The sequence below is a fragment of the Onthophagus taurus genome, chromosome 1 (genome assembly GCF_036711975.1).
Source record: "Onthophagus taurus isolate NC chromosome 1, IU_Otau_3.0, whole genome shotgun sequence".
NCBI classification, from domain to species: Eukaryota; Metazoa; Arthropoda; class Insecta; order Coleoptera; family Scarabaeidae; genus Onthophagus; species Onthophagus taurus.
The window spans coordinates 27384009-27393738 of NC_091966.1; the positions used below are offsets into that span (position 1 = coordinate 27384009).

The 9730-nt window shown below is 35.3% G+C and overlaps 1 long non-coding RNA gene across 1 annotated transcript; it reads right to left on the bottom strand.

The window, feature by feature from the left end:
- Positions 1–6968: 6968 nt before the first annotated feature.
- LOC139432137 (uncharacterized) lies at positions 6969–7957 on the bottom strand. Its single transcript, XR_011642023.1, has 2 exons — positions 7692–7957; positions 6969–7608 (listed from the first exon to the last, which is right to left on the bottom strand). It is a non-coding gene; the product is annotated as an uncharacterized lncRNA (long non-coding RNA).
- Between the last annotated feature and the right edge of the window lie 1773 nt (positions 7958–9730).

Here is a 9730-nt window from a genome sequence, read left to right on the forward strand (position 1 = left end):
TACAAAAAATTGATATTCTTCGATGCTAAAAATATGATATACTTCATTCGATAATATTTCTATTCTTAAAACAAAATAATATTTTTGTTTTAAGAGTATCTTATACTTGTTTCTATGAAATACATTCAAGAATAATTTTTGCTTGAATGTCAAGAATAATTTTCCTCAGTGTGCAATCAACAATACGACCACAGGAAAAGAATACAGTATTGTACAAATTCTTACGATCTCGTAAAACATAGAACATTAGATAATATTATTAGAAAAAATCTGAAGAGACTCTCAGATGAACCATTATCACCTAAGCAACATTAAACGTATCTGACAAGATTGGACAAAAAAGGCACTCCTTTTTGGTGTTCTAACTTTTATGCTATTGAGTATACTTTTCTTTGCGTTTTTTTTTCTGCGTTCTTAATTTATATTTAGTTTTATTAGTCGAGCCTGATGATGTGTATATAGACAAGACGACTATAGCACCTACATCAATTAAGCTATTTCATCATAAAAAACATGGTTTGATTAAAGTATTCATAATTATGATACACATGGAAGAAGATTATTTCAAATCACAAAATTATTTAGCTATTAGATCTGGAGCCTACAGCAAAAAGTATTGAGTCTATTATTAGCTGAACAAATGCTGAAAATTCGTACAGAAAGGGCTAAGAATAAAACTGTTTTTCACTCGCTTCTGAAAGATCAAATCTCGAAAAATTAGAAATAATCTATAGTACATACCGTCTAAAGTGCATTGTTCTTCTATAATCTGATAACAAATTCTCAAACTTAAGTGAGATAATTGATGCGATACTGGTGTGCTTTAGCCATTAAAAAGAATATAAACCAAGTAAATACAGACTCAGTATTTTGTGTACGGTCGATCTAGTACGAATCAGCGTAAAATTACTGCTGAAAAGCAGTGTGACATGCAGAAGATTAGAATTCTAAATTACCATCGAATCATAAACATTCTTAGCTGAATTGGCGGACTGCATGATAACTGTATTACTAAGAATCTATCTGTAACAGATATTAAATAATTAATTACTCACTCTTGCTATTATCTTGGACAAAGGACTGACTTGGAAATCACGCATTAGTTGTAAAACCAAAAAAACAACGATTGTACTCACCCAGGGCCGAAGGGCAATTGTCAATACTTGTGGATTAAATCAGAGGGTTACAATATGGATCTACACGTCTGTGATAAGTCCCATGGTAGCTCACGGAACCAAAGTTTGGTGCTCAGCACTGAAACATGTTCGAGAGACCGGAGCGAACTCTGGAGTGAGGCTGCTCGTGAACAACCCCTCTTTGAAGCTCGCACAGACCTACTTTCCACACCTACTTTCCTAAATAGGCCACACTTTGGCATTAAGACAATCCCCAGAGCAACTTTAGCACAGGTAAAACGCTGACCATCTACACTGATGATCAAAGAAGGCTGGAGGCTCAGCAGGAATTTTCTTGCACGATTTCCAGCTGCACCTTTTCACTTGGCTAGGACCGTACTACACGACTGCTTAGGCCGAAATAACTGATATATATATATATGTATATATATAGTAGTCAATGTGATCATCGACTCCAAAAAAGTTGGCAGAAACGTTATAATCTGCACAGATAGCAGACAGGCTATGCTGGCTGTGATTGTCCCAACGTCGCATACTTAAGGGAATCACTTTTGGCGTACCATGGCCCCAAGTTTCGGATATAAAGAATATAGCCTAATGTTCTATAGCAACGTTTAGTAAAACCTTGGGGTGGTTTTCTGACCCCTCAATAAATTGTAAATTCTGGTTATGTACAAAGGGCCCGCTGGGGCCTAAGTCCTGTGAAGGAATTCACCCCTACGTGAAGCTATATACATAGATAATTACTGGCGAAGATCAATATGAGGAAGATTTACTTAAAATGTATAATGATACAACCGATTATGACAATGATCTTGATGAAAAGGTATTTTCACAGCAAATATGATTCGCGAAGGTTTTAGATTGGAGAAAATATTATGTAACCGTTTAACCAGCTTCACACCCAAAAAATAGAGCTATATTTAAAAGGTGCTCTTATTGGAACACCTTTATTATGTGGTTTTTCATCACTTAACAATATGATGGATATGCAAGAATATGATAAGCTTGAGCGAAGAGTAATAATCTTCAGTGCTCTCAGGTATGGGAGAGATTCAGAAACGTCGGAATCGGGGACCAAGAAGGACAAATGAGGTAATGAAAATCGTCCTGTGACCCTCCAAAAGTTATCACAGTATCAGAGCTTTCGGTTTACAATGCTATCAGCCACATCTTGTGTTATTATCACCAACAACGCAACACCTGTCGGTGTTGTCAACATTCGAGTTGGGTAGGTTGAAACTGCAGTAGAATCTCGATTGTGTTGGAGGATGCAAGATGTCCATATGAGGGTTAAACATATTTCTGAGTAATGTTACAATGTTGAATTTTGTGTTGCCAAGCATATGCACCAAACTGGGAGCAACTACTACAACTTATAGGAATAGGCCTCGTATAGTATTTATCCGAGGAAATATGAAAGCTCAGTAATATGTGGATAGGGTGGTGGAGAATCACGTATTCTTCCATCTCTTCATTAGTTGAAAGGCTGTATCCGTATTATGTAACCGTTTAACCAGCTTCACACCCAAAAAATAGAGCTATATTTAAAAGGTGCTCTTATTGGAACACCTTTATTATGTGGTTTTTCATCACTTAACAATATGATGGATATGCAAGAATATGATAAGCTTGAGCGAAGAGTAATAATCTTCAGTGCTCTCAGGTATGGGAGAGATTCAGAAACGTCGGAATCGGGGACCAAGAAGGACAAATGAGGTAATGAAAATCGTCCTGTGACCCTCCAAAAGTTATCACAGTATCAGAGCTTTCGGTTTACAATGCTATCAGCCACATCTTGTGTTATTATCACCAACAACGCAACACCTGTCGGTGTTGTCAACATTCGAGTTGGGTAGGTTGAAACTGCAGTAGAATCTCGATTGTGTTGGAGGATGCAAGATGTCCATATGAGGGTTAAACATATTTCTGAGTAATGTTACAATGTTGAATTTTGTGTTGCCAAGCATATGCACCAAACTGGGAGCAACTACTACAACTTATAGGAATAGGCCTCGTATAGTATTTATCCGAGGAAATATGAAAGCTCAGTAATATGTGGATAGGGTGGTGGAGAATCACGTATTCTTCCATCTCTTCATTAGTTGAAAGGCTGTATCCGATGCCAGAATATTTAAGGACATTCTGTCGATTTGTAGAGGATAACATAAATTTCTTCTTTTCCAGTACGAATTTCAACTTGGTTGGAACACAATACCTCAAAAAGCAGTCAACGGGTAGTCGAGTATTAGTGGGTAACTAGAATTCAATCACAAAGAGAGTGTAAACAATTAGGGAAGACCAAGCCAATAATCAAACAAAATCCAAATCGAAATTAAACATTTGAAAACATATCGTGTGTAACTCATTTGTTTCATAACAATCTGTTTATTCACTTCATTGATATCGATTCAACTTTGTCCCGCCACTTCGATATCACTTCTCTAAAATTTGTATCGATTGGACGAACCCCTTTTCTTGGAGAATGCCAAATAACTTAGCTGAAATGTTCTACACAAGAATTAATACCTATATAATATTAATATATACATAGCCGAGTGGTTACCAAGATCGCAGTACTCGATTAATGGTTGGGTTGAAAATAAAATATAGATATTTTCGTGTTGTAAATCTTGAGACTGATTAATGATAGATTCAAATAATCTCGATATTAATAGTACCAAATGTATCTATATAATAGAATATGAATTTGTTCGTTTAAATTTTGCATGTAAGACCATTTTCAACAAAATATTAAATATAAATAGGAAATTTTCGTCTTTATCGATGACAGGTGTAATTACTCTAGGTTAGGGAAACTACCTTGTAATTTGTTGCATTTGTGTCCTTTATTTCTAAAGTCAAGAGTTTAGAAGAAGTAACGACTTTAAATAAATAACTTTGAAAGAGGTAACGGAGTACTACGTAAAGTTGAATTTTCTTTATAAGGAGCGGGCACAATTACCTTGGAAAGTCTAGTCTTTAGAAAGTCTGAACTTTAGAAATAAAAGACAATAAATGAAACTAATTTCAACGTAGTTTACTTAACTTGGAGTAATTGAGCCCGTTACTGAGAAAGAAGATACAACTTTATGTAGTACTCCATTCCTTCTTTTCCAATTAAAAAGAATTCTGGTTTTCATTCTATTATCTCAAGTATTACGCGAAACAATAAGCAATATATTTGGTTTACTTACCTATTTCTTTACTTTACATAGGATATAAACGGTTAAATTAAATAATGTACTGTACCACTTCTTAAACCAAAATATTTTGCCACTGCAATTAGAATCTGATATGGTTAGTTATATATCTCAAACGTTTGGAAAATGGAAATTGCACCATTTAATTAAATTTGAGTAATACAAATGTAATACAAAAAAAAAATAACTGTGATGTTTTGTAAAACATAATAAGATCACAGAAAAATGACGCTACTGAGCGATTAGATATACTTATACTTATAATAACCAGTGCGTATCAAATAAAAATAAAACTAGAATCTTTTGGGTTATGTATATCGCGTGTCTATTAAAACACTGTTTGACGTTTGGGTCTCATCTTACGTCTAACTTTATAAACAAGATTAAGAGCGACAAAATCTAAAGAAAATTGATAACATGCACTTCAGTAACAAATGATTAACTCATTAATAAACCAATTATTATTCGTTAGTTAACATATCTAATGCAGAGTGCGGAAATCCTTCGTTGAGTCCCCCAACTCTATTGATGTTGAAATACGTCTTGCGATGATAAATTTTCTTAACCTCTCTGGTTGCAATGGGTATTCAGTGAAAATCTATTTCCATACGCCTTCCATAGAGACGAAGTGGATAGGACAACCATGGAGAAGGCGAAACGAAAAGTTGCAGAAAAGCACATATCATGAAATTCGAGTTATTAGAACGCCGAACACAGAGAAAGAAGAAAGATACAGGCTTAATATCATTTTTAACCTGGAATCACTGGTTATTAACCGGTCCAATAATCCACCGACGAAAGAAGAATCGACGTTATTAGCCAATAGCCAAAAAATTTTGCGTAGCTCCAAAATGAGTGTCAAAAGAATAAATATGTGCGAAAACAGATAGTTGTTCGGACGATACCTGCGGAAAAAGTTGAACAAATCCGTGAAGACATCGCAAGAGTGCTAATACATCAAAACCAACAAAGTCCAATTTGACAGTTGGTGCAAGAAAAGCTCTAAGTAGTATTAGAGAGAGAGAACCGATAATCGTCCTACCAGCAGACAAAGGTAATGCCATCGTGGTGATGGACAGAAAGAAATACGAGAACAAAATGAACATTATTGGATGCAGACACTTACACGAAAATGAAGAAGGATCCCACGGATAACATAGTTAGGACGATGAAGACCCTAATTAAGTCTATAGATTGTCTAGGGAGCTATTTGAAGAAGGGAACTTAAAGACCCTTCTTGAAGATGTTCGTGATTGTTGAAGATGACACCCTTTTTCAAAGAATCAGGGTAGTATGCAAAGGAGAAAATTTGATAAATCAAAAATAACTTCTAAGGTATAGCGGAGAGGACAGCCAGGCGACTTAAAAAGGACGACATCATGGTGAGACATGGGACAGTCTGCAAACTACGGAACCTATAGCCGATAACAAAGGATAACCTTCCTCCATTAAAGGGGTTAGGGGTCTATACACTATCGTGAAAGTGTGGGAAGTTCTATGTAGGGCAAACTGTCAGTCAGAAGTCGCAGAACATTGCTACAAGGAACGATACCATAAAATAGATTTGGATAAGCAGCCACTACCATCAGAGGGCGAGAAGCCAGAGAAGCCATAGAAATTCAATCTAACTGGCTTTAGCAATATATTCTTCTATAACCAACGTATAGAGATAATTATGATATCTGAGACTCATTACAAACAAGTACAACTCATGAATTACGTAACAAATTATATCATACAAATGCCTAAGTGACAAATCACATGGAAATATTATCACACTTAATATTGTAAACATACATAACACCATGACAGAGAAAACTTAACTAAACAACATTTGCAAGTCACTAACATAACCACTAAGAAACAGAACTGCCCAACTTAACATCAAAATAATGACTGACCTACACGCAACTTTCTCGTACATTCAATTGGCTATTGATGGCCTCTCAATATTTGCTAAACTACCATTAGATATGGTGGAGTACTAAATTTTAAAACAACGCATTAATTTCATAATAAGTCTTCAGAGTAAAATATTAGCTCTGGTCATGCTATTTGATTGAAATTTTATATCTGATTAATTGTTATGAAAGTTGATATAATATTTGATTAATTTATCATAATTAAAAGTACCTGTAAACCGACTTAAATTTGATTAAAATTAAAAAAAATTAATTTTCGTACTGATGTTATCTCCACACCTGTCCGGTGTTGAGTTTATTGCTTTTTATAAGTTGGTTCTTGAGGTGCTTAACAGGAGCGTATATCTTACGGGAGATTCCCTTCAGTATTCCTTCATAGTATTCTTTCTGAGTCAACACACATTGAATGTTAATCTATTTTGCAATTCAATGCTGTCTGTCCAAAAGACTAATTTTATGTTGTAGTATATGTTTATATTACAATAATTCAACTACAAGCATGTTTTGTTTATTTTTTCTAGTTAACAGATGTTTTAACAGTGTTTTTGTTCTTTTTTATGTGTCATTGCTTTCGTCATTGATTTTGATAACATTTTTCTTCGTCCTTGGTTCTTCAGATTCGTCATCATTATACAGAGTGTGTTCAATGTGTGATTTCGCACATCTTACTCAAGATTCGAATTTTCTAAACTTGATAAACAGAGAACTACAATTTGATCAATTTTATAATGTAATATTATATCACAATCGAACAAAGCCAACAAAATAGTCTAAAATAGTCCAATATCAAATCATTTTAGCTTATACATAGGGACACCATAAACTTGCAATGTGTGGAATTAAGTGAACAGTTCCAGATCTACTTCTTATGTTCCATTGGTTTCGAATCATCCTGTATATTGAATGAGAGATGTTGAAATGTTGACGTTGTTAGATATAAATGGGGTATTATCGAGATACATTGCGGACGTGGTGGCTATATTTACGAGATATTATTCTTGTGTTTTTGGCTTGTGTAGTTGGCAATTCCGTCTGCGTTCCTGACGCGTTACGGTGTAGGAAGTGGTCGGCGCGTTCGTCGGTCGTTGTATCGGTGATAATTGTAAATGAAAATGATTTGTCACCGTCTGGGCGTTAAAATACACCACGGGATCGGCTCGTTTGCGCATTCCCTCGGCATTAATTACGGATTATTTTAGAGCGCAAACGGCCGAGCCGCTCTATTTTTGTGGAATCGCCGAAACGCCTAACGCTATTTATTCGGCCATTAAAGAGACGCCTTCGGGATGGTTGTGTGCTACGAATGACGCAATTACGACCTTTCCAGTGATTCATAGACATAGTTCCCTTTAAACAAAAATACATCCCATTCGAAACAATCCGACGTTGTTCGATTGAAAATAAAATTAAAAGATTTTAATTAGATCTACCTGTTCTTCTCTACTGGTTTTTGTCTTCTCGGATATGGCTCTCCTTTTAACCATGCTTTCGCAATTAGCAGGTATCGTTTTAGATCCACGATTATACCGTCACGTTCGCGCACTACTTGTACACACGAATTTACGCGCACTTAATTAAGGAAAGTAAGCGTGAAAATCATTTTAATCTCCACCATTGGAGCGATCCTCCGCCGCGTTCAACTCCTTTTTGTTCTCGCACGGTGGCGAATTCGAATTCTTGGAACCCGAACGGCAGCCGTGTTCCACCTGTTGCACCACCTCATTGGCAATATTTCGGCCTTAATTACGATTTCGACGTCCGACCGCACGCGCAATTACCAAAGCGCACTAATTACGACCAATGCGTGTAAATCTTATTACCGTTTACGGCAAACTGGTCGGAATGTGGCGACAATTAAGACGACCCAAGTCGTAAAGATTTTTAACCTTCGAATGGCGATACTAAAATTATTAACGACATTGTTGCAAATATGTTTAATTATTGCTAATAACTTATTTCGATCATTAATTTGATCTTATCGTTGATTATAGACCGTTTAAAATATTTTTTCTTACATCTTCAGTATGACTAAATTTTTATGACCTTTTAGATAAATATTACAATATCTCACTTTGTAAAGTGGTTATTCCGTTGTAGGTGGTGTACAAGCTTGAAGACAAAATGAGTAAAAGTCCGTAGCTTATTGCACCTGGGGATAGAATTTTATGATATCTTTTATAGCGAAGCATAGAAAATTGAATTTTTACGACTTGGAGACGCGTAGGAGTTAGATGAGCTTTTATTGGGCACCCCGGAGTTCGAATAAATAGCAGACATCGAATATCCGACCATTTGTGGCTATTAACGACGTAGTACCCGGAGTCGTATAATGCTGTGAGATTTCAAAAGTCCTCGTCCGGACATGTGTACGAATAAAAGTTTGGGGTCTCTCAGCATAAATTTGATATACGGAAGTGTCACGTATGTATATTTTTTCGTGCGTTTGATTACGTTGTAGCCATCGTAACGCAAACAAGCAGACCCGTGTTAATCTAAGAGTCACCTGCCAGGCAGCAATAAAAGACAACTCAGCCGGCGGGATAATCACGAGAATTTAATTAAGAAATCATTTTTTGTTGCGCGCGGCTGTTTTTAATTAATTTGTTATTTTGCTGACGCGGCGAGATCAGACCATCAACCTTCCATGTGTCAGCAGTTTTTCAGCTTTTTTGAAATTATCTTCTCGGCGTGGACCCAGCTTTATCCTTTTTCTTCTGATGTGCTTCTTTGCGAATCATCAACCACACACATTGCATTTTACTTTTAATTCATTTTTATCAATATTATAGAAAAAATATCAATTGATCAATTTTTCTAAAATATTAGTCCACTGAGTAACGAGTCAGGTCTATTAATATGGACTTATATTATTAATGATCTTAGTTCCATTCAGTTTCATGCAAGAGGAGTGAGTTGAACATACAGTAATATTTAATCTATTTTATATCTAAACACGTTTTTAACGGTACGTGTGTATATCTATTAAACAAATGAGTCTACTGCAATAACACTTTGTTATGTAAAGTAGTACTGACAAGCTTTTTACTGCCAGCATTCATAATAATTTTCATAACTCATTGTATTGTCTTATACAATGATTGATACACTATGGTTAATTATACTAAAAAAAGTAGAACAACACAACATTATTGAAGTGCGATAATAACATTAATAAAAGTCGATAAACATATTATTGTATTTTAGGAAGCTAACATCTCTATTAATGTTTTCACAAGAATTACAGCGCATCATCGGGGCTAAAATAGAAGTTTTCTGCAACATCATTTAATCCTTATTAAAATATGTCAAACATACATGTGTCGAATAGTAGGCAATGCAACTTCTAATAGATCTATTAGAAACAACTTACTGTTTATTAAGTAATTGGTTCAATTCAATATTATTTTTAACTCAATCTAGCAAGCCAAATAATCCACAATATAGTATTCGTGTAACAAGGAGATTCTTG